At 48.0% G+C, this 23,183-nt stretch overlaps 1 long non-coding RNA gene across 1 annotated transcript in view; it reads right to left on the bottom strand.

Annotated features, from left to right (window-relative positions):
* LOC132660016 (uncharacterized) overlaps window positions 1-16,340 on the bottom strand; it is a 34,855-nt gene extending 18,515 nt beyond the window's left edge. Inside the window, exon 1 of the long non-coding RNA XR_009601161.1 lies at window positions 16,201-16,340. This is a non-coding gene — a long non-coding RNA (uncharacterized LOC132660016). The remainder of the gene's footprint in view (window positions 1-16,200) is intronic.
* Between the last annotated feature and the right edge of the window lie 6,843 nt (window positions 16,341-23,183).

Genomic DNA, 23,183 nt, shown 5'->3' with positions numbered 1-23,183 from the left:
TAACATTCTGGTCTAATTGATGGATTCTTTCATGAGTTGAGGCCCCTCTGAATCTCATTACACTGGGGCTTCTGGGCATATTGATCCTCTTTAGAAATAAGGCAATAAATCGTCCACAGACCTAATGACCAAGCCCACTGCTAGGGGAGAGAATTCAGAAGGCAGGTTTCCTCACCACATTGTCTGTCTTTAATTGAACTTTCATCATGAGTTTGAAAATCTGATTCAGCAGTAGGTATCAATGACTTAAAACTGTTTGTTTCCTTTGAGGTAGTAATTCCATCTCTGAGAATCAATCTCCAAGAAATAGTCTTCGATGAAGACAAAAATTTATACACAATGATAAGCATCACATTATTTGTTATGAAAAAAAAGGAAGCCACTCAAATGTTCAATAACAGGGGTCAAGAAAGTTTTGTTTATGAAACCATGAGAACCAAAGTTTAGGAAAACTATGTTATCACGGGGGGGTGGTGAGGGGGATAAAACCTACAAGATGAGATAAGATTTTTTTTTTTTTTTTTAAGAAAAGCAGCATATAGGGACTTCCTTGGTGGGCTAGTGGTTAAGACTTTGCCTTCTAATGCAAGGGGTGTGAGTTCAAACCCTGGTTGGGGAACTAAGATCCCACATGCCTCGAGGCCAGAAAATCAGAACAAATAAAACAACAGAAGTAATATTGAAACAAATTCAATACAGACTTAAAAATTTTTTAATGCATGTGAATAATTTTTTAAAAAGCAGCATATAAATTATACTACAGTTATGGATATTGGAAACTTACCTATAAGGATAAAAAAAGACATGGGCCAAAATGGCAACAGCTATTTTGTTCTTATGGCTTTCGATGTTTTCTTCTTAAATTTTTTTTCTCTATTTTATACATGTTTTTGTAACAAACACACATTCCTCAAAATTAATTTTCATAATCTGAATTTTTAATAGTATATGTAAGTATACTGTGGCCTTTCTAACCAAATATAGAAATATATTAGGAAGCAGTGACAGATTTTATTTTCTTGGGCCTCAAAATCACTGCAGACAGTGATTGCAGCCATGAAATTAAAAGATGCTTGCTTCTTGGAAGAAAAGCTATGCAAACCTAGATAGGATATTAAAAAGCAGAGACATCACTTTGCTGACAAAGATCCACATAGTCAAAGCTATGGTTTTTCCACTAGTCATGTATGGATGTAAGAGTTGGACCATAAAGAAGGCTGAGCACCAAGGAATTGACACTTTTGAAATGTGGTGCTGGAGAAGACTCTTGAGAGTCGCCTGGACAGCAAGGAGATCAAACCAGCCAATCCTAAAGGAAATCAACCCTGAATATTCATTGGAAGAACTGATACTGAAGCTGAAGCTCTAATACTTTGGCCACCTGATGCGAAGAACTAACTCACTGGAAAAGACTCTAATGCTGGAAAAGATTGGAGGCAAAAGAAGGGAGCGGCAGAGGATGAGATGGTTAGATAGCATTATCAGTTCAATGAACATGAATCTGAGCAGTCTCTAGGAGATAGTGGAGGACAGAGGAGCCTGGCGTGCTGCAGTCCATGGGGTCACAAAGAGTCAGACATAACTTAGTGACTGGATAACAAGATAGCCTTTCTAACAAGGCCAGCAGCTCTATAAGAAGGAACACATATAATGTATAATGATATTTCGCATTCTTCAATTGCTGGAAATACTTAGTCTAATGTCCTATTTTATAGCGTTAATGTGATTTGTACTCACTCTCCCATAGATGTAACCTTGAGTTCGTTTTATGTGGCTGAGTCAGTAACTTAATGGGGCCTGGAATTTGCTTATGCACAGAAATGCAAAGAAAAGCATTTGCATCATCTGAAAAATCAGATATAAGTACCATATCAGAGTCTATTTCTCCACCAGGATAAATTCTTGTGTACTTTCAAGAGTTTTAGTTTAGTCTCATTTATCTGTTCAGGCACATTTTTGATCCAATAAGTAGCTCAGGAAGGGGTTACTCTAAATTCTATGCCTATAAATACTATCTTCAATTCATAAGATGAGCCCTGGAATGCCTCTGACTTGCTCCTAGTGCAACTCCCCTCCAAGCCATCCTCTATATAATAACCAAGGTGATCTTTCTAGAATGTAGCTCTGGTCCTGGCAGTCCTCCACCTGGCTTAAGCACCTTCAGTGGCTCCCATGGGCACATCAGGTCCTCCTCCGTCTTGCCTGTGAGCACACCGTCTAAGGACCACTCACAGCCAGTTCTTACTATTCCCAGACACAACGTATTGTCTGTGTGTGCATGTGTGTGTGTTAGTTGCTCAGTCGTGTCCAACACTTTGAGATCCATGGACTACACATACTAATAAGGAAAGTTGCTGGCCAATTCACAACTTTTCCCAATCCTTTTTTCTTCTGTCATCTCCCAACCTAGAGGTTAGAAAGGTGGTAATTGGCCTTCAGGTAGGAATGGCCATGGAACAAATTTACGGACAGACTTGGCCAATGAGATACAGAATAAAGTCCGCTGGAGCCATCTGGGAAAGGTTTACCTTCCCCTCTTGGGACACAGATGTGAAGCCTGAAGCTGGAGCAGCCCTGTTGTGACCATGAGGCACTTATCACCTGGAAGAAACACCAACAAGCTGCAGACAGTGGATCTGAAGGAGGGAAAGCAGCTGAGTGGTTGCTGGTATCACTGAGATGCCAGACCAGCTTTGAGACCATGCACCTCTGACTCCTTGAAGAGTGATTAAGGGGTTCTGTTGCTTGCAGCAACATGTCTTTTATTGGACTCACTCTTCCCTTAAATAGGAAATGCACACAAAATGGTAACTTCAGCTCCTGGAATCTTCTAGAAGATCAGTCCTTGTTATTCTCCTCTCCTTTCTTCCTCAGTATCTCAGTATTTACTCACCTGTCGGGAACACTACCCAAAGCTGTTGGGTACTTTCACTGCGAGATACCAGGTTGTGTGTCTGTACACATGATTTGACTGCCTGTGACAAAAATCAAGTTTAAGTTGATTTGGAATTTACGGTGAGGGTCTCTTCTGTCCCCAGGATGCAGCGGTTATACACAGCTGTAATCAATTATACAAGCCCCGCCCCACCGGGAAGAAACCTTTCTGTTTCTCCTTGGCTGTGACTTTCTTCTTTCTTACTCTTCACTGCCTTCCTTCACAGTCACAGGGAACCTGATACACTGACAGCTCCTGAAGTTACAGTGGAACCTGTACCCAGAGAGAATGGGTACAATGGTTCTCAGTTTCAAAATGAAAAATTCTGGAGTTCTGATTGGCCTGCTTGGGTCAGGTGTCTGGCTGTGGGCCAATCAACAATGAAGGGATGGAGCAGAGCCACCTAGGTTCTACCCCCTGCAGAGCAGGTGTGGAGCAGGCTGTGCCCAGCTGGACCCAAGATTCTGGGCTGGCCTCCCTCACACCACGGCTCCTGCCCACCTTTCCCAGTACAGAACTGGTCGCCCCAGGACAGCGTGAGTTACTCAACGGCAAAAGCCAGTATTCTGTTGTTCATAAAAACTGTCTTGGTTTGAGTGCCTCCCAAAGCAGAATCTGAGACTTCTAAGTAGTGCACAGAAGTCCCTTTTCTGCTTAGAGGATGGGAGCCCATGCTTGAGGTGGGCACAAGGTGGTCTGAGCACCTCGGAACATTGCTGAGAGCAGAGACAGGCTCCAGAGTGTGGCACTGGGGCCCTGAAACATCTGCTACACAGACAAGAAGGGTGAACCCCAGAGCTGCTTTTCTTAGATGTTGGAAGGGTCCCTGGTTCAATGCAGAGCTAGTCTGACCTAATAAAGATTTGGCCAAACAAAAGTAGACCCAGACAACAAGGCCCTACCGTATAGCACAGGGAACTATATTCGCTATCCTGTGATAAACCATCATAGAAAAGAATATGAAAAAGAATATATATATATATAACGGAATCAGTTTGCTGTATAGCAGACGTTAGGACAACATTGTAAATCACCTATACTTCCCTGGTGCCTCAGATGGTAAAGAATCTGCCTGAAATGCAGGAGACCCGGCTTCAATCCCTGGGTTGGGAAAATTCCCTGGAGAAGGGAATGGGAAGCCACTCCAGTATACTTGCTTGGAGAATTCCATGGACAGAGGAGCCTGGTGGGCTACAGTCCGTGGGGTTGCAAAGAGTAGGACACAACTGAGCAACTAACACTTTCACTTAACATACTTCAGTAAAAAAAAAAAAAAAATTTGTGTATCCAGGATTTCCAGACCACCTGTGTGGTACCTACCCTACCAGATGCTCCCAACATTTTTTTTTGGATGAAATTCTCTAATACTAGCACTCCTGAAACAGGCATTTGAAATCAAAACTACCTTGCTTGGTGAAGCCTAGACTCCCACATGGCACTTTGCTGTCACTGGAGAGGTTTAGTCCAAAGGGAAAGTTGGGGCCTGAGAATCTCTGAGAAGATGACCTCATTCACACAGCTCTGCTCAGCAAGTCTGGGTTGCAAAAGCTAGACAGAATCCCTTGGATGGAGGAGCCTGACAGTCTACAGTCCATGCAGTTGCAAAGAGTGGGACATGACTGAGAGACCTAAGATAAGAAAATAAAATTAAAATGTCCAGAAAGGTATAACTGAAAAATCTCAGTGATCTTACAAAAAAAAAAAAAAAAAAGACAACTGTGGGCCAGGATGCAGAGACTTCGGTTCTTCTATTTCTACCTTGAGTCTTGAGGCACACTCACAACCCCACGGTGGGTTTCCTTATTGGAGGCTCTCTACATGACAGAGCGACTTCACTTTCACTTTTCACTTTCATGCATTGGAGAAGGAAATGGCAACCCACTCCAGTGTTCTTGCCTGGAGAATCCCAGGGACGGGGGAGCCTGGCGGGCTGCCGTCTGTGGGGTCACACAGAGTCGGACACGACTGACGTGACTTAGCAGCAGCTAGTGCTTCGGAGATCACCTCAGGTCTCAGTTTGTACAGGTCATCTGGAGGTGTCCAGTCTCTGACAACTGTAAGTCATCATGAGCCAAGCAGAGACCCAGGGCGAGGCGATGCAATCAGCTCAGAGTGCAATGAGATGCCGTGGTCATTCATCAGAGAGCCAGGCACCAGACAGACACAAATGATGGCTAAGAAAAATGATGGCTAAGAAAAATGATGCCAGGGCCGGAGGGTGAGGCGCAGAGTGAAAGGGCGACACTCGACAAAGAAACCACACTGTCACTTCTGTCATCAGGAAGCTCCCAGAAGAGGCCCCCGGAGACAGGAGGCCCCCAAATTCAACCACAAGACACAAAACTGGGGGAGAGGTTCCCTGGCACGACCCTTCCACCACAGCAGGGGTGTCAAGCATTGAGGATCACGGAGCAGAAAGCGTGCTCAGCCCTGGGTTACAGTCCTTTCCAATCTTGTGTGAAAACTCACGTGATGCCACGCCGCTGACCCTGACACACAGCACGTGTCCATCACTGGTTGTTTCTTCTCTTCCCTCCTTCTCCAGCCATCACCAGCAGCCCCAGTTTTGTCCAAATGTTACGGTTTTGTCATTCGGACCTTTCAGCTCCTCATGATGCTCGGCACCTTGGGGCTCCCTCACTGGTCTTTCTCACGTCCACTCGTGACCCTGCTATCAACTTTTCAAACAGCGGACACAGTGAACCAACGCCAGGGCAGTTCACATCTCCCCTTTAAAACTCTCCGGCAGCACTGAGAAGAAAACAAAAACTGCCGCCCCAGCATCCAGCCCCCTGGATGGGCAGCCTCCCTGACCGCATCTCCCAACACTCCCTCCCATGTTTGCTGCCCTCCAGGGACACTGACCTTGGACCAGCCCTGGAGTCTCCAGGCCCTTTCTTGCCTCAGGACTTATATATGCTGTTCCCCCTGCGATGATGCTCTTCCTCACAGCACCCAGAAGGCCTCTACTCACCCTTCAGGTCTTAGCTTAATTGTTCCTTCCTCTGAAAGTTTCCCCACCCAGAGTCCCCGGTCATAGACCCTCAAGTCCCTCTTCATAGAAATGACGAGAGTTGAAATTGATTCATTTCTTGTGTAAGCACTTATGTACCATTTTAGTCTGCTGTTAGTTCTGTGAGGCTAGGATGGTGGGTCTGTCTCACTCCTGCCCAGAACTCCCATGCCAAGCCCAGCATCTGGCACATCAGAGGTATTTAATAGATATTTGATAGATAAAATATTTGATAAAGAAATGAATGTCACTTATCTTGGACAGATAACATGTCATCCTGGGTTAAAAAGACCAAAGGAAGTTTCTATTCTTCACTCACATTCGGATTTTAATGGCTGTGTGTGTGCTAGGTTGCTACTGTTCTGTCCGACTCTTTGGAAAGCCATGGACTGAAGCCCACCAGGCTCCTCTGTCCATGGGATTTTCTAGGCAAGAATACTGGTGGGCTGCCATTCCCTTCTCCAGGGGATCTTCCTGACCCAGGGATCGCACCTGAGTCTCTTACATCTTCTGCACTGGCAGGCAGGTCCTTGACCCCTAGCACCACCTGGGAGAGCCATCTTTTTTTTCAGAGAAAGAAATAAGGTGAAACAAAAAGAATTTTGGACACTTTACTGACAAGGAACACCAATGTTCCTCTCCCCTGTAAGAAATTATCTAATAGGGACTTCCCTGGAGGTCCAGTGGTTAAGACTTCACCTTCCAATGCAAGAGGCGCGGATTGGATCCCCGGTCATGACATTAAGATCCCACATGCCTCACAGCCAGAAATCCAAAACATAAAACAGAAGCAATATTCAATAAACAATAACAAATTCAATAAAGATTTTAAAGATGGTCCACATCAAAAGAAATTATCTAATAGTCATAATGGCCATCATCACACGGTATTCAGGGTGTGCAGTGTGGAGAGCTGGACTCTTGTCATCACACGCCTCCCCAGGATGGAGCACTGCCCTCATCTCCTACATCACAGATGAAGAAAGCGAGTCATGGGTGCTGAATGCCTCGCCCAAGGTGACCCACCGAGAGCTCGGTGTTTCTCGAGGTCAAACCTGGGCAGTTTAGGTCCTGAACCACATTCATAACCATTCACATCACCACCTTTGGAGGGAGAAAACCAGCCCCATCTCTTAACACAGCTAAGTCTTTGCCAGCGGTCAAGTTAATCAGTAATGAACTTGTCTCCTGTTCCATGTTGGGTCCCCACACTCTGCAGCCGCACAGACAAGGGGAGTTAGGGCTGGGCCTGGGGGGAGGCAGTGCATGATCTCAGAAGGAAGCTTTCTGGGGAAGGCGAGAGCGACTCCTGCCTTAGCTGCTGTCTGGTGAATCGACTTTCCCTGGGGCCACCTCTCAAAGGCACTCTGGGGAAACATCGCCTATGTGGCCCTTCTGAATTTAGTTTCTTTTGCAAGCAACTCCAGAAGTTTCTGCCTGATGGAGTGGGCCACTGTGGAAGTCACCTGGATCCAGACTTCGTGTCAAAACTGCCTGGGAGCTGGCAGAAGTGTCAATCCCTGGACCCCTCCCAAACCAAGCAGAGGGAGCCTCCCGGCCTGAGGACCAGGCATCAAGGTCATTTAAAGCTCCTCTGGGTGTTTATAATGGTCCAGCCCACACTCGTCTCCAGGCAGATGGAGAGATCATGGCCTGGAGATGCTGAAGGCTCATTCAAGGGCCCACAGGGACTGGTGGTTTTCAAAGACAGCTTGTCAATGGGCTTCTGTTAGGACAGATATTAGTCTGTGTCTCCTCTGTTGAGCTGCAGGGTGGGTGGATGTCAGTCCTCAGGGCTCGCCTTTCTCGTTCAGGGTCCCTCAGCTGTGCCTTTTCTAAAGTTGGAGGTACTGTCACTGACTCTGGGGCCTGTTTTAAGTTCAGAGGAGGCCCCAGCTCTTCAGATTGGCAGATATGGTGTGCAGTTTTGGTGTACACTAAAGCTCAGGAAGGTTCTGGAAGTCTGGCTGGACTAGCTGGGGATAACACAGCATGTCTGCCCCCTCACTCCTCATAAGCTGTGGACTGAAGCAGACGCAGATGGGGTGGAGGTAGGGGGTACAGCCCTTTCTGGGGGGACTCATCTGCCTGATTGCCTCCAGCAGCCCTACGGAGCCTCTGCAGGGAAGCCAGTTCAGGATGTGCCCCAGAAGCACAGATGGTGAGGATGGCAGCTCCACCTTCAAGAGCCTCCTCTGTATGTTTCCTGAAACCTGGGAAAATGGACATGGTGTTGAGCGGGAGCCCCTTTGCAGGGTTTGCTGCTGTGAGCAAGAGGGGTCACAGCTTGGTACCCAGTGGGCCTTGGAAGGACCACAACAGACAAAATTGCTGTTGAAATGAAAGTGGGCAGAGAAGGAATGCTCACGTCTGAGCTTCAAACAAGGCACACGGTATGAGATGCTTTATCTGGATCAGCTCTGAATCGGGAATTTCTCAGGGCTTCATCATCGTCATGTACTGTGCAGTCACTAGGAGCTCAGCCACAGAGCCAGACTACAGAGTTCAAGTCCCACCTCTGCTCTCTCTAGCTCTGTGATCATGGGCAAGTTTGTTAACCTCCGTGTTTCCACGTCTATGAAGAGGTGTGATAATAATATACACTTCACAGACTTGGTTGTGATGATGGGGTGAGTGGATGTGTGCAAAGTGCTTCTAACACAGCCTGGAGCATTATAAGCACTTAGCTGCTGTCTTAGTCCATGCCTGCTGGGATGAAAAGTACCATCGACTGGGTGGCTTATCAACCACAGAAATGTACTCTTCACGGTTCTGGGAGCTGGAGGGCCAGATCAGGGTGAGAACCCTCTTCCAGCCTGCAGCCTGTCAACTTCTCTCTGGGAGCTCTCTGGGGTCTCCTTTATCAGGGCACTAATCCCATTCATGCGGGCCCCACCCTCCTGACCTAAGTAACTCCCCAAAGCCCCACTTCCTCATACCATCACCCTGGGGTTAGGGCTTCAACATAGAAATTTGTGGGAATACAAACACCCCGTCCATAACATTTATGAATATTGTTCAGCTTATGTGATGAGGGCAGGAGAATAAATAGTGAATTTGAGTTTTAATTGCAAGTACTAGGATGAGATGGTTGGATGGCATCATCAACTCAGTGGATATGAGTTTAAGCAAACTCCGGGAGGCAGTGAAGGACAGGGGAGCCTCACATGCTGCAGTCCCCGGGGTCGCAGAGTCAGGCATAAATGAGTGATGAACGACAACCTGAGAGCAGAGCAAAAGTAAATGACTTTGTTCGGATCAGCACGAGAGTTGTGATGCTAGCTCTGCAGGTGACTCAAAATTGATCCCCTTGGGCAAAGAAGCTGAACCCCTAGGAAGCCTCAGTTTGTGTCCCATGGCCACAAGTGACCCTTAGACCACAGGTCGGTGAAACTCTGGGATGTGACTCACTGATTTGACTGATGCCTCTAGACCTGGGTGAGCTGTGGGGGTGGGGATCAGAAAGGACCCTGTCCATCCATTTCTGGGCTCTTGTATCTTGAGGGGGTCCCAGGAGAAGAGAAGTGTCCCCGTGGGGATGTGAGGTTGCTCGCTGTAGAGCAGGTAACGGAGCCCCTTCCAGTCTCCTGTTCTGCATTGCTCATCACTGCCTGGGCGAGGGGATTCTTTGGGAGCTCAGAGAGAAGCCAGAGACTCATCCCAGTTGTGCGGTGGGCTGGGGGAAATACAATATGACTCCTGTGGACAAATGGGCCTGAGCCCTGGGACAAATGCCATCTGGGAAACATGCGTGCATGCGTGTCTATGTAATATATAGGATGGCACGTCTCTGTGCGCACAGACAGTGAGAGAGATGAAAGACATAAGACAGTGCAGATACAGTGAGGAATGTGGGCTAGAGGCAGCTTCAGCTGATGGAAACCACCGAAGCCTTCAAGGAGAACTTGCTTCTGAAGCAGCATCCCAGGGCAGCAGGGCTTAGGGATGGAGGAAGCCGAGAGAAAGACACAGGGTGGGAAAGGCTGCATGTGTCTTGCGAGGAGCCAGAGGGTTGGGTGCGTTGGCAGGTGGGGCTGGAGAGAGAGGAGGGGGAGCAAGAACCAGAGAGGGTGGCGAAGACTACCAATGCCGAGTTTAGGGGTTTGGACTTTTCCCTGCAGATGACAGTGAGAGAGATTCGAGAAGTATTTTTGTACATGGCAGTGATATAAAAAGTGTTGCTCTTTGGGGAAAAAAAGAGCAGTCTGTTGTCTGGTGTGGGGTGGGGGTGAGAAAATGGGGGCGGGGGAGCTGGTCTGAGGGTGCAGGCAGAGGGCTGGTGACGGAAGGTGGAGAACTCAGCTCTTCCATCAGACACAAAAGGCAACGGAGCAGCTCTCTGATCCCACTTGGATGTCCCTGCAGGAACCGGTAACTAGAGCAGCCACAGCCCAGAGCTTGGCCACCAGCTCACTAGTTTCTGCAGAGGAGGCGGGGAGTGATGGGAACTCAGAGAAAACACAAATGGAAAGATCTCAGAGTGGTGGCCCAGATCAGACTGCAGCATTGTTAAAAGAGATATGAATAACCTTGTGGGTTGGGGTAATGCATGCCTGGTCCCTGACTGCTCAGAGAGCAGCTTTTATTAAGTTGGTTCAACTTGACACTCATCCACCCACACCTTCCAGATGTCCAGTCCTGTACTGGGTGTTGGGGAAATGCAGAGGACAAGACAGAGCCCTTGGCCTTAAGGAGCTTGTACTCGGGGGGATGGGCTGGCCCTGCACATGACGAGTGACCCCACAGAGGACATCAGAGGGGGAGGTTCTGACTTAACTGTTTTCCTGTCTCACATGTGGACGGTCAGCACTTTGGGGGCAGGAACAGGGCTTCTCGCTTAGTACCTGCACCCCTGGTTGCCCCGGGTGCAGGGTAGACACATTGTGTGTTTATGAATGGAGAGAAGGATGCACAAGGAGCTGAAGGTATGGAGGGACCCAGGGAGTTTGCTGGCCTGCAGACTCCACAAATCTGCCTGCAATGCAGGAAGCCTGGGTTCGATCCCTGGGTTGGGAAGATCCCCTGGAGAAGGGAATGGCTACCCACTCCAGTACTCTTGCCTGGAGAATGCATGGACAGAGGAGCCTGGTGGGCTACAGTCCATGGGGTTGCAAAGAGTCGGATACCGCCGTGCGACTTTCACTTTTCAGCCTCCAAGCTCCAAGTAACTCATCACTCATAGTCTCTTAACTGGTTATGTTTTCTGAGTCTCTCAAAAACCCTCTGAAGGCAGGAGGCTGGAGCTTCATCTCACACCATGCCTCCCTCTTGGTTGCCCTAAATTTTAATTAGTCATAATCGTTATAAATGTGTTTATAGCACTTCAGCATTTCCAAACCACTTCCCGCACATTATCTCCCCGGGATCTCACGCAACTGCATTAAGGCAGGAAGATGATCAGGGCGTTTGCGACTCTCCCTGTCACACGAGGGAAGGGAACCAATGTCTTCCATGTGCCCTCGGGCACTGCTTGCCTTCCATATGCTCTCATTATCTTTACTTTTACACAGGTAACTTATTTAATTATCTCTGCAACAAGGCCAGGCCATTATTATTGCCGTTTTACAGATGTGAAACTCATATGCAGAGAAGTCAAGCATGGCGCCCAAGGGGGCAAGCAAGTGAGCTGAGATTCAAACTTGGTTCTGCCTGATTCCAAGTCTAGTCATAATGACAACAAAGATGATAAGTATGATGACGGTGATGATGGTGGTGACGGGCACTTACTGAGTGTTAACTCTGTGCCAAGCTCTGAGCTTGCATTTACATAGTTTATTAAATGAATACTCACTGAGTACTAATTAATTAATTTAATACTCAATACTAATTTACTCCTGACAGTCCCCTAGGGTAGCTGCTACTATTATCCACCGTTTTTTTTCACTAGGCCAGATGCACTGGGGAGTGTGTATTTCAGAGAAGGTGATAGCTGTCACCTGATGCTTCACAGGCATTAAGTAACTCCAGGTTTAACGCTTTGCACAACCAGTTTAGGGCTCAGTATGTAGCATGGCAACACTGTGTACAAAATAGAAGTGAACCAGACATTGGGAGACTTCCTCCCAAGACGCATAAATGAAATATACCGTTAGACAATACTATTCGAATTTTATTTTCACTATGTGGCTTCCCAGACACAGGGGTGAAGAATCCACCTGCCAATCCAGGAGATGCAAGAGACAAGGGTTCAGACCCTGGGTGGGAAAGATCCCCTGGAGCAGGAAGTGGCAAACTGTTCCAGTATCCTTGCCTAGAAAATTCCATAGACAGAGGAGCCTGGAGGGCTACAGTCCATGGGATCGCAGAGTGGAACACGACTGAGAACACACATCCTTATTCTCATAGACTCTAAACAGAAAGACTTCATCTCCGAAGAATGAAATTTTTTCGAAGAATTCAAGGTCTTTCAAAATGGACTAGGCATCTTGGGGCAACAGTGAGTTCCCCGATGCATTACAGGAAGACAACAAGCCCCCCTTTGGATCTGCTTAAGCTTCAGTTGCTATGGGGCATCATGGCAGGACTAGGAAGGTGGCTGTGAAGGAACGGGAAGATCGTAAGATCTGGAAAGAGGTCTGGGCTGGCACCAGACACCAGGCCAAGGACCAGACCCTGGGGAAAAGGGCACTGAGGGGCAGGAAGGGCGCTTTGGTGAAGAGGCCTGGGGACTGCACTCACAGGAGGGGAAGTGGGGGAAGGTGGGGTCCGGGGCCCCAGGAGAGCACTCTCAATAGTGGCTCCTGGACAGGTGGGGTGAAAGATCAAGTTCACAGGACCAGGAGGCGGTCTCGGGGCTGCCCAGGTGGAGACCTGGTTGGGGGTGGGGGAAAGCCATGTCTGAAGAGTGGGGCAGGGAGCAGTGTAGGGAGCGGGCGGAGTGCGTGGAGACTGGGAAGCCTGGTAAAGAGGAGACGGGGTGGGAGACTGCACAGGGGCTTGCCTGTTTGGTTTGTGTTTAGCCTGAGACAAAGGAACCAGGGGGTTTGGGAATGCTTAAAAGGAGTGGCTGATTCTAAGAGAAGGCACGGAGGAGGGAGGGAGGCAGAAGTGGCCGAGAGGGAGCCCCCTTCCTCTGGAATGGCAAGAAAATGAGCCACATTAGGGAGCGGGTGTTGATGACCTTAAAGACCCAAGGTCTCACGATGGGCTTCCATGGTGGCTCATTGGTAAAGAATCCACCTGTCAGTGCAGGAGACGTGAGTTCGATCCCTGAGTCTGGAAGATCCCCTGGAGAAGGAAATGGCAACCCACTCCAGTATTCCTGCCTGGACAATCCCATGGACAGAGGAGCCTGGCATGCTACAGTCCATGGGGTCACAAAGAATCAGGCATGACTTGGTGACTAAAAACAAACTCCAGGCAAAGGGGCACCTGGTGAGCACAGAGGCGTGTATTGGAAATGGTGACCGTTCCTTCTGTAGCCTGAGAACTAGAATATAAACAAGCTCAAGCTTGACCCAAGGCCACAGGGCCTGGCAGGCTGATGGTCACTCCGTCGGGTGGTTGCACCAAAGGAGGTTCTGGAAGGAGTGAGTGATCCTGGAGGCAGCCAGTCTGTCACTGGAAACACTGACAGAAGGGTGGCTGCATCAAACAGACGGGTCCCTCTCTTAGGCATCCCCAAATTGGGTTTCTATGGCAACCTGCCTCTGACCTGCATATCCCACAATCATTCAGTTTCAGCAGAGCCCTTGCTAAGCATGCACCCAGCAGTCTCAGAGACTAGGAGGTATGGTCCTGGCCTCAGGTAGCTATGGTCTTGTTGGGGAGGCTAAGAGAGACAGACATCCACCAGCGTTTAGGGTGAGGACAGCTCAGGACTCCTCCTTAGGAACCAGGGATGGCTTCCAGAGGTGGCAACACCTTCTGAAAGTTGAAAGTGAGCTAGAGCTAGTGAGGCAGAGGAATCTGGGGTCTGGGGACCCCGGGAAGAGTGGTGTCCTTGGGGCAAGTTCTTAGCAATGTAGAGAAAGAAGAGAAGAGCGACAAGGAAGATTTCAAGGCAGAAGAACCCATGGGCAGAGGGTGATGTTGTGGTGCGGTGAATCCCAAGAGAGCTTTACCGTGTGTGTGCGTGCGTGCGTGTGTGTGTGTGTGTGTGTGTGTGTTTGTCAGGCTTGCATTTTCATAAGGAAGATGTATTAATTTGGTAACTTGAATAAGCATAATGGTCAAAAAAGGGAAGAATCCAAAATGTCCATCACCTGGTGAATGGATAAACAAAGGACGGCATATCCACACAGAGGGTTATTATTCAGCCATAAGAAGGAATGAAGTGCTGATGCTACAGCGTGGATGAACCTTGAAACCACTTGCTGAGTGAAGAAGCCAGACAGAAAAGGCCAAATATGCTAAGAGTCCATTTATACGAAATGTCCCGAAGAGGCAAATCAGTAGAGACAGAATGTAGGCGAGTGGCTGCCAGGAGCCAGCGGGGAGGAGGGAACGGGGGTCATCTGCTTACTGGGTATGGAGTGTGTTTCATGGTTTGTGAAAATGTTCTGAAATTAGAGTGGTGCTGGCAGTACAACACTGCACTAAAATCCCCTGAATTGTAAACGATTTAATTGATTACATTGAATGATTTAATTGACTAAATTGTAAATCATTAAAAATGATTAGAATGATGAATTTTACATTATTTGTGTGCATGCTAAGTCACTTCAGTTGTGTCTGACTCTGCAATCCTATAGACCGTACCTGCCAGGCTCCTCTGTCCATGGGACTCTGCAGGCAAGAATACTGGAGTGGGTTGCCATGCCCCTCTGCAGGGGATCTTTCTAACCCAGGGATTGAACCCACGTCTCTTACATCTCCTACATTGGTGGGTGGATTCTTTACTATTAGCACCACCTGGGAGGTTATTTACCTCCATTTAAAAAAAAATAGATGACCCAGCAGAGCACTTGTACCCTCAGACTTGGAGACCACATTTCTGAGCCAGAGGAAGAACTAAGATGATTGAAATAAACCAGTTCATAAGTAGAAAATGCCACCCACCCCCCCAACCCCCCCCATGACCATTCATTCTTCAGGCTTGCTGTTTCCCACCCAGCCAGGCCACCTGCTCGCTGGCCTTAAGGAGAATCACAGTGCTTCCATTGCCCCTTCACACTCATTCATTCACTTATCCATTCATTCGATAAGGATTTTATGGGCGCTTTCTTTGTGCCCACATTTCAGGTAAAATGCATGGAGGTCCTGCCTTCTTGGGTCACCGCTGTGGAGGGGAAGACAGCCCAGGAGCAGCTGCACATGGTCAATGGCCACAAGCGCTGTGAACCACCCAGAAGGGTCAGGGGTGGGGAGGGGACTGGTATGCAGCGTCATCTGCAGTCAGCAGCACATCAAAGCCAAAGGATGGGTCATCCACTGGTGACCTGGTATCAGGTCATGGCAACAGATGAGCTGGCCACATGTGTCTAGGACCACCATCGGGCCCCCTGGCCTCAAGGGTGGGAGTCCTCTAGACCCTGCCACCTTCTCCTGCCCATCACTGAGCACTGACCACACCCCTACAGCCACATTCAACTCCTCCCCATCCTTCTGGCCTCGGGCCCTCGTCGCTTTTGTTCCCACTGCTTAGAATGTTCCTTCTTTCCTCCCCTGCCCTCTGCCTGGTAACTCTTCTAGTCTTCATGTTTCCGCTCAGATGTGGCCTCCTCCAGGAAGCCTTCCTTAACTTCACTGTCCATTCGAGGTCAGGCACCTCCTCTGGCTCTCAGCGCCGACCACACAGAGTCGCCATTGTCTGATTCCAGTTGTGTGTCCCTGAGTGGACCCTGAGCTCTGCCAGGATAAGAGTCCTGCCTGGAGCTCTGTGTCCCAGTTCCCCCTTGGTGGAGAGCTCTGCAACTATGGAGCTGCCATTAACACACGGAGCTTGCAATCTGAAGGCACATAAAGTTTATAGCCTTCTATAAATGTTAAATGTTCATAATACACCTGATAATTTAATTGAGATGGAGCTCATTAAGTCAAAAGTAGAAATAAAAATCTTTCACAGAATTCCCCTAAACAATGTATCTTAATTCATATATCCTATTCAGTGAGTGTCCATCAGACGCAGAGTCCTGGAATAAGAACCGCAAAATATTGACTCTTACAAGGTCAGGGGCGAAAACAAGAAATAGTAAATAAAGCTCTTTAGCGGGTGGGCTGACTCTCTCTCTCCCTGTGATAGACGAACGCTCACACACATACACACACATACACACACGCGCATGCGTGGGCATACTCACACACAGCTTACCGCAGACAGTGGCAGCCGAGTCCTCTGTCACCGGGGAGTGCGTGGAGCCGATGATGAAGTACCTTTGTTTGCTCTGACCGGAAGCAGCCGGCAGGTCCGCAGGGACAGAACAGGAACAGAGGAGGCAAGATTCTCCATGAGCTTCTGGAGGAAGAGGGGTGGGTACTGCATGAGCTGGAGGCACAAACGCCCCACACCTCCTACTATAAAACATCTCTCTGGGGCCAGGAGCCGTTCTTACCACGGAGGACACTTCATGTCACTTCCAAGGGGAAAGTGACTTCTGATATACGAACAATTCCTAAGAGGGATACCTCCAAATTAATATTGAAATGCTTTTTAAAATCTGTTTTTCGCCCACTATAGAATTTTTATGTGCACCTTAAAACTATTTGGGGAAATAGTTTAAAAACCAAAGATATTTTTATGTGCATCTTAATACGATTTGGGGAAATAGTTTAATAACCAAAGACATTTGGAGAAATAAACAAAAGTAAAAAAATAAGTCAGTGTCCCAGAGAATACATTCACGTAGGTTTTCAGTGGAATCAAGATTATAAAATTCACAAGCGTTCTGATCTTGTATTGTAAGAATTCCTCAAAGCACCATATTTGTAGCAGCCATTGTGAACTGCTGCAAAATCTGCCAGTTTATCGTTGTATACCCACCTCCTAACCCTGCCCTTGGTACACGGTAGGCATTCAGCAAGTATGTGTTGTATGAATGCTAAATGACCAATATTTCATTAATGAGATATATTGCCATTTACTTAACCGTTTCCTGCAGTTGGACATTGCGGTTGTTCCTAATAACTTGCTATTATAATACTGTGATAAATTGTGCAATTAGTTTTATATATGTGTCTCAACGATCAACCAGAGAATCCCCTCAAAAGGTTTTACCCAGGTGAAGGATGTGAATAGTTTTCAGCTTGCAGCCTCATCTGCCAACAGACATTTTTTTTCAAGCCAATATCTGCCTTACTTTAAAGGCTGGAAGTTGGGTAAATATTCCTTTATCCCAAACCCAACACCAAGGCAGCTAGAATTTACATTTTGTTTTGCAAAAGCATGCGCGTTCTCCTTTAGGAATAACATTACACCTTCTTGACTTGAATTCAGATATGAAATATTTACTTTTGAAAAGCCCAAGAGAACTGACTCTGATATGAACTGTATTTTAATAACAGTGACTTGCATCAGAAGCCAAAGGACAGAAGGGAAGGAGAGGGGAAATTTACAATTTACTCTTTATAAACAGAAAAAAAAAAAAAAAAAAAAACGTAAGTGAGAAACTCAGGGAAATGAATCGTCTGTGCCTTAAGACTGTCTTGAGTAAATACAGTTGGTGGCAAGCTCGAAGCTGCCTGGAGCTCTGTTTGAGTCAAACTCAAAGTCTCCATCAGTGGAGACCACTGTAAATTGAGAGAGAATTAAAAGCTGAAGAGCCTGATCTGATTACCTAATCCTGCTACCATCTAATAAAGGGTAACTAAGAGCTGGAGATGCTAGGTCATTAAGGGCCTCTTATGACAATAAGCAGCTTTCAATACCTTCCACCCCTTAGCAAGTGACCTTTATTGGGTACTAACCAGAGGAGTGAAGTTTCAGGTGGTTTTTACATGATAGGCTTATAGCCTTGTGAATGTGGCCTTTAACTTCTGCTCCTGTGTTTCCAGGACTCAGATCACACCTCCAGACATGACAACCAGGTGTCATATGGAAATTGTTGGGTCCTGGCAGAGGTTGCCCATATCGTGAGGGGTGTGTATATGTGCTCAGTTCAGTTCAGTCACTCAGTCGTGTCCGACTCTTTGCGACCCCATGAATTGCAGCACGCCAGGCCTCCCTGTCCATCACCAACTCCCGGAGTTCACTCAGACTCGTGTCCATCGAGTCAGTGATGCCATCCGGCCATCTCATCCTCTGTCGTCCCCTTCTCCTCCTGCCCCAATCCCTCCCAGCATCAGAGTCTTTTCCAATGTGCTCAGATGCATCCAATTCTTCACAACCCCATGGACTGCAGCTGGCCAGGCCCCTCCTGTCCATGGAGTTTTCCAGGCAAGAACACTGGAGCGGGTTGCCATTCCCTACTCCAGGATTGTGAGGGGGTACAGGACTGAAAATCAGGGGCTCTGGGCTCTGAATGCTATGACTGCTCTGATACTGACATGCTTTGGGGTCTTGTTCAAGGTGCTGCCTCCCCCTGGCTTCAGATTCACCCTCCTTCCAGTAAGGAGCTTAGATCAGATGGTCTCTGTGTGCCTTTGACTTCTTCGAAAGTATCAACTAGTGATAAAAGTCACTATGCACCTGTTTACTATATGCCAGAGTCTCAGAAGCTCTACGGGGCCAACCCTTGACACCTCAAGCTCCTCTTTCTATCATCTCAGACTGACTCTGGTTTCAAGCGTCAACTCAAACCATCTTCACACTCCTCTGAGCTTTTTATTTATTTTTTTTTCAGTTGGCCACTTCATAAGGTTGCCGGGGGAGTCAAAACACACTGAGGTTTCATAAACTTTGAAATGGAGAAGGAAATGGCAACCCACTCTAGTAATCTTGCCTGGAGAATCCCATGGACGGAGAAACCTAGAGGGCTACAGACCATGGAGTCGCAAAGAGTCAGACACGACTGAACGACTAACACCACACTACTAAACTTTGAAATACTAGACGATTTTGACAATTTAAATCAGAGCGTATCTGAGCAGCTCCTCCCCAGTATCACACTGGGGGGACAGGTGCAACAGCTTTGTAATGGGGTGCATGGAGAAAGGGCCCCCCAAGCCTCGTGCACCTGGAGAGGTCAGATTGCTGCTCTAGAGCCTGGGTCACCCCTTCAGTAGGGGTACAATCAGCTCCAACATCTGTCTCCCTTAGGAGCACGTGAGTCCCCTGAGGGCAAGGACCACATTTAGATTCAATTCTGCCAGCCACTTTGCTGGGACCAGGCATGGGAGCTCAGTTGCTCGGTCGTGTCGCCTCTGATAATTTCTGGACTGCAGCCAGCCAGGCTCCTCTGTCCATGGGATTTTTCAGGCAAGATCACTGGAGAGGGTTGCCATTTCCTCCTTTAGGGAATCTTCCCCACCCAAGGATGGAACCCAAGTTTCCTGTGTCTCCTGCATTGCAGGGGGATTCTTTATCCGCTGGGCCATCAGGGAAGCCAGGCATGGAAGATGTTCCAAAAAATGTTCAAAGGCATAGAGGGAAGGAGAGAGGTGGGGAGGGGACAAAGAAGGAAAGAGGGTGGGGGACCACCCTGGGCAGGACTGCGTTGATGCTTTGTGCATAGAGAGTGACGGTTCAGCCCACCTGGCGCCCTTGCAATGAAGCAAGATCTGTTCTCCTGGGTCTTTTCCAAGGAGACTTGGATGAAAGCACCATGCCCGGATTTCACAGGTCACTGGAATCCATCTCTGTCAGGCCCAGCTGAAAAGACACTCCCAGAGTCTGGGACAAAGCTAGAAACACCCCACAAAGAGCCCCTTGGGGCCTCACCATCCAGACACTTGGCTGGTGTGTTCCCATGACTCTGGTGGTTTGTATCCAGGCCAAAACAGAGGCTGCTCTTAGGGGGTCTGAACAGCACCAGGAGGAAGTACATTTGGTCTCTTGAGTAAAGGAACACACTCTCATGTGGGTGAAGACTTTCACTGTCAATCTCCCAATGGGGAGATGGAATCATTGACCAGGATTCTCACTCTGTGGAGGAGAAAAAAGGCTTAGGAACAAAGAGCTATTTTCCTTGAGGTTATTCAGCTCTTAAAGGCCAAACGGAACAAAAATCCTACTATTTTTGACCCTGAATCCACTCTCTAAATACTCTGATTTGACTTTGCCCTTATTCTCTCCATCCTGCTAACACAAAAGCCCTTCCCTGTTCCTGGGCTGACCCTGGTCCACTCTTTCTACTGGAGGATTCACTGGGTCCACCTCCTTCAGGAATTCTCTACGCATGCCAGCTCCCCACATCCACCTGCCCTGTCCAGATCCAGACTTCTTCCTCTGGGCTTTGACACAGACCTCACCACCCGTCTTGTCCTTTGGCTTCGATGCCATTTTCTGCCTCTGTTCACTTATTCAAGAAAATGTACAGAGCACTTAGAGGAAGGGAGACTGAGGCTGGGACGTGAGTCTAGTGGTTTAAGGCCACCCAGAAGGTAGATGAGGAGCCATGGGATTGGATGTTCATTCAGTGAATTTAGAGAGTTGCCACGTGACTCCCAAACGCTCAGCTCTAACATCTGCCTCTTTATGGGGCTGCATTTCTGCACAAGATTTGGACATCAGCCCATCCTCCTGGTCAGGATGGCTAGTCTAACTCACTAACCTGCCAGGTGTTAGCCCATTGGCCACCGGTTCACACAAGCACACGCACCGTGCCTACAGGACTTGGCTAAACACCCCATAGAGCAGAGAGGGTATCATCTCTACTCTAGCATTTTCCATCCTTGGTCCATTTATTGAGCCGTGAAGCCGAGCTCCTTTAGAGAATTCAACCGTTAGAGAGGGACGTTCAACTCCCAGGTCTGATAGAAAGTAACTCTTGGGAACCTCAGTTTCCTTTGGTGCCAGATAAGAATATCACCAGTTCATGGATTAGTATAGATGATGCGTTAATGATGACATGCAGCCCAGCTCCTCCTGGCATATAGCAGGCACGCCGTAAGTGGCACACTATTTTTGTTTGTGTTGAATGTTATCACCTGTTTTTATAATTGTGTTTATTATTGGCTGTGCTGCGTCTTCACTGATGCACAGGTTTTCTCTAGCTGAGGTGAGCCGGGGCAAGCAGGGACAAGTGTGGGCTATTCTCCAGCTGCAGTGCGCAGGCTTCTCAGTGCAGCGGGTTCTTTTGTTGCAGTGCACGGGCTCAATGGTTGTGGCACACAGGCTTAGCTGCTCCCTGGCAAGTGGGATCTTCCTGGATCAGGGATCGAACTCGTGTCTCCTGCGTCGGCAGGCGGATTCTTTACCACTGAGCCGCCAGGGAAGCCCAAATGTTATCATCCTGGTCTCTACCCCCACAGCTTTTGTAGCTAAGTTTGCTTTTAGAAGAGCTACCCTCAAACCAGGGATTAGGAGCACTGTGACGAGAAGTGTCAATTTTAAGTGACCCAGTGGAGTCCTGAGTCCTTTAGTCCTTTGGCAGCTCAGTTTTCTCATCTGTAAAATGGGGATTGTGGGACCTGCCCTCCTCTCTCACAGAGGGCAGAGGAAGGATTGGATGCAGTGAGCCCCATGAAAACACTTTTTTAAAAGGGCTTTTAAAAGTTCACTTCACAGAACACAAAGATACGCTCTTGAGGCCCCCACAGAAATCTCCGGATGGCTCCCTCCAGATTCTGGGAGAAGACCAAATTCCCGAGGCCACCATTCACAGAACTCTGTGGGCTTTTTCTCCTCCTCCAGCCTCTTTGAATGGCACTTCCTGCCTCCTCCCATCCCCACCCCCACCCCCTCCATCAGCTGCCGGGGACTTCCCTGACCTCTGCTCTCCTGACTAGCATCCATCACGTCAGGCTACACTCCAATTACTTGCTCATGTGACCGGAGTCCCTGAGGGCTGGCGCTGTCTTGCTCAATCCTGTGTCCCCAACACCAGCATTCAACCAGCCTGGACTCGTTAAACGTCTGCAGCAGGAAAGGGGGTGGGGGGCTGTCTCAGCAGGAGACGTTTTCGTCCTGTTGTACAGTGGCTTCTCCCTTGGGGCTCAAGCGCTTATGGAAAAGGGGCTAAGGCAGCAGCCAAGTCCTCTGTGGCCTGGACCCACATAGAGGACCCATTCTTAAGGCTGGCACACAAGCAGCCGTGGGAGGTGTGGGAGTCATGCCCCTTTAGGATAGAAAAGAGCCAAAACAGGGGATCCTGGTGACATGGCTGCAGTGGGGAGGGGTGGGAGGAGAGGGTCAGAGGAGAAGGAGAGAGGAGAGAAAGGGGGGTTAGAGGAGTGAAGCAAGCTAGGTCATCCCCTATGCTTTTGTTCTTAAACTGCAGAGGTAACATGGTGTAGGGGGTTGAAAGTGGACTCTAGAACCAACCCCTCAGCACCTGAGCCCCTGGACAACTTATGTAATTTATGTAACCTCTCTGTGCCAAAGTCTTTGACTGTGTGGATCACAACAAACTGTGGGAAATTCTTCAAGATTTGGGAATACCAGACCACCTGATCTGCCTCTTGAGAAATCTGTATGCAGGTCAGGAAGCAATAGTTAGAACTGGATATGGAACAACAGACTTGTTCCAAATGGGGAAAGGAATATGTCAAGGCTGTATATTGTAACCTTGCTTATTTAACTTACATGCAGAGTACATCATGAGAAACACTGGGCTGGATGAAGCACAAGCTGGAATCAAGATTGCTGGGAGAAATATCAATAACCTCAGATACACAGATGACACCACCCTTATGGCAGAAAGCAAAGAAGAGCTAAAAAGCCTCTTGATGAATGTGAAAGAGGAGAGTGAAAAAGTTGGCTTCAAACTCGACATTCAGAAAACTAAGATCATGGCATCTGGTCCCATCACTTCATGGCAAATAGATGGGTAAACAGTGGAAACAGTGGCTGACTTAATTTGGGGGGCTCCAAAATCACTGCAGGTGGTGACTACAGCCATGAAATCAAAAGATGTTTGCTCCTTGGAAGAAAAGCTACGACTAACCTAGACAGCATATTAAAAAGCAGAGACATTACTTTGTCAACAAAGGTCCATCTAGTCAAAGCTATGGTTTTTCCAGTAGTCATGTATGGATGTGAGAGTTGGACCATAAATAAAGCTGAGTGCTGAAGGATTGATGCTTTTGAACTGTGGTGTTGGAGAGGACTCTTGAGAGTCCCTTGGACTGCAAGGAGATCCAACCAGTCCATCCTAAAGGAAATCAGTCCTGAATATTCATTGGAAGGACTGATATTGAACCTGAAACTCCAATACTTTGGCCATCTGATGCAAAAACTGACTCATTTGAAAAGACCCT

Source organism: Ovis aries, chromosome 6 (genome assembly GCF_016772045.2).
Source record: "Ovis aries strain OAR_USU_Benz2616 breed Rambouillet chromosome 6, ARS-UI_Ramb_v3.0, whole genome shotgun sequence".
In the NCBI taxonomy this organism is placed as follows: Eukaryota; Metazoa; Chordata; class Mammalia; order Artiodactyla; family Bovidae; genus Ovis; species Ovis aries.
The sequence above is the reverse complement of the archived record's forward strand: the minus strand, read 5'-3'. Positions and strand labels throughout refer to the sequence as shown.